This window comes from Elephantulus edwardii, unplaced genomic scaffold (assembly GCF_000299155.1).
Source record: "Elephantulus edwardii isolate Elephantulus edwardi_28Jun2011 unplaced genomic scaffold, EleEdw1.0 scaffold00041, whole genome shotgun sequence".
In the NCBI taxonomy this organism is placed as follows: domain Eukaryota; kingdom Metazoa; phylum Chordata; class Mammalia; order Macroscelidea; family Macroscelididae; genus Elephantulus; species Elephantulus edwardii.
The window spans coordinates 18,811,771-18,813,930 of NW_006399791.1; the positions used below are offsets into that span (position 1 = coordinate 18,811,771).

The 2,160-nt window shown below is 41.9% G+C and overlaps 1 pseudogene; it reads right to left on the reverse strand.

Annotated features, from left to right (window-relative positions):
- LOC102859794 overlaps nucleotides 1-1,814 on the reverse strand; it is a 12,435-nt pseudogene extending 10,621 nt beyond the window's left edge.
- Between the last annotated feature and the right edge of the window lie 346 nt (nucleotides 1,815-2,160).

Sequence of the window (2,160 nt, forward strand, 5' to 3'; positions counted from 1 at the left end):
GAAGGAAGGAATATTTAAAAATAAAAAATAAAAAGATGTGTGTATGCAATTTATGGAAATGATCGTGAGAAACATGATGTGAATGAAAAAAAAATTAAAAATAAGATATGTTGTGTGTCCCACAGGGCTGATTTTTTGAAAGCCAATAACCAGGTCTTTCTTCCGGAGACCCCCAACATTTTAGTGTTATCATTACTGGAGGTTTGAATAGGACATATAACAAGAGGGACCCTTCAATCTAGTGGTTAAGCATTCGTTCTCTACAGGTGTAAGAGACTTTGCTTTTAAAAAACCCCTCACCCTTGTCTCTTACCTGATTCAAAGCATTGTCTTCTTAGTTATTTACTGTAAATCCAAAAGTTGGACGATGAATAAGGATGACAGGAGAATAACCAAGGCCTTTGAGCGGTGGTGTTGTAAAAGAATACTGAATAACCTATGGACTGTCAAGAGAACAAATATGTCTCGGAGGAAAGTGCAACCAGTGTGCTCCTTAGAGGCAAGGACGGTGAAACTTTGTCTCACATACTTTGGGCATATTGTTAGGAAAAGCAAATCTTTGGAAAAATATTTTATACTTGGAAAGGTGAAGAAAGAAGAGGAGACACTTAACGAGATGGACGGACACCGTGGCTGTAATCATGGGCTCCAGCACATCAGAGATGGCACAGAATAGGGAAAGGTTAAAATACGTTATTTACATGGTTGCTGTGAGTCATAATTGACTCGATGACACCTAACAACATCACCCTTGAGAGAAAAAGGTAAGACCTAGCAACGAGAGGAGCAGAGGTGTTAGTTGTGGAGGGTGCCACTGAATATGAAGTCAGATGTGAGAACCTGCAACCACCACCACTTAGGATGTGGGAGAAGGAGAGGTGAGAACAGGGCATGCCAGCAATGGAGATGGAGCCGTGTGGGCAACTCCTGCCTTGGTGGCGATGAAGTAGAACTTACCTACAAGGATGATAGTTGAGTGAAACAAAGGGCTCTCTACAGGCACTGGGAAGATAAGACAGTCCTGCTTCCAAATGATTGAGCAGAAGAAGTAAATGCTAACCAGCTTTCTTTCCCAACTCTTCAATAGTACATGTCCTTGGGCTCTGGGAGACCAGAGATGAATCTTTTGCAGGTGTGGCTCATGTCCTGGACACTTCCTGTGAGGACACCAGTGAATAATTTCTATTTGCTATCATAGTTTCCATTGATCTTCTGTGAGAGATCATTCAGCAATTTAAAACTAATGCCAGTCTTACATTTTACACAGATATACTTCCACTGTTCTAACAGATTTTAAATGATCTTCAGCTGTATTTTGCTTGCATTTGATATTAATGTTATTGTTTGACAGTTCCCACATTCAGTTGGATCACCTTTATTGGGAATGGGAACAAATGTGGACCTCTTCCAATCGGTTGACCAGATAGCTGTCCTCCAAATTTCCTGGCATACACTGGTGAGCATATCCAAGGCTGCATCTATTAATTGAAACAAGTCATTTGGTATCCCATTGATTCCTGAGGCCTTATTTTTTGCTGATTCCTTCAATGCAGCTTCCATTTCCTCCTTCATTAGCACTGGGTCACATGGTACTTCCTGAAGTTTTTCAATGTCAGTCAGTTCTTTTTTGGTACAGTGATTCTGTGTATTCCTTCCATCTTCTTTTGATGCTTTTTTTGTCATTCAATATATTGCACATGCTGTTGCTATATGCTGTCAAGTCACCTGTGACTCATAGTGACCCTATGTACAACAGCTCTGAAGTCTGCCCCGTCCTGAGCCAGTTTCACTGATGCTGACACACATACCGCCATTGCCCTAGTTACTGTTTCAATCCATTTCATCTGGGGTCTTCCTCTCCTGCGCCGTCGCTCCACCCTTCGAGCATGATGTCCTTCAGTCCCTCCTGGTATATAAGACAGAGTTTCAAAATCCTAGCCTCCAAGGAGAACCTTGGTTTCACTGTCTCCAAGACAGAACTATTTGGTTTTTAGGCAGTCCGGGATATGTTCAAGACTCTTCTCTGCACCCCAATTCAAAGACATCAATTCTTTTATCATCCTAAGTACGTTATGCAGATGACACAACCTTGCTTGCTGAAACTGAGGAGGACCTCATGCACTTGCTGCAGAGGGTTAAGGACTGCAGCCTTCAGTATGG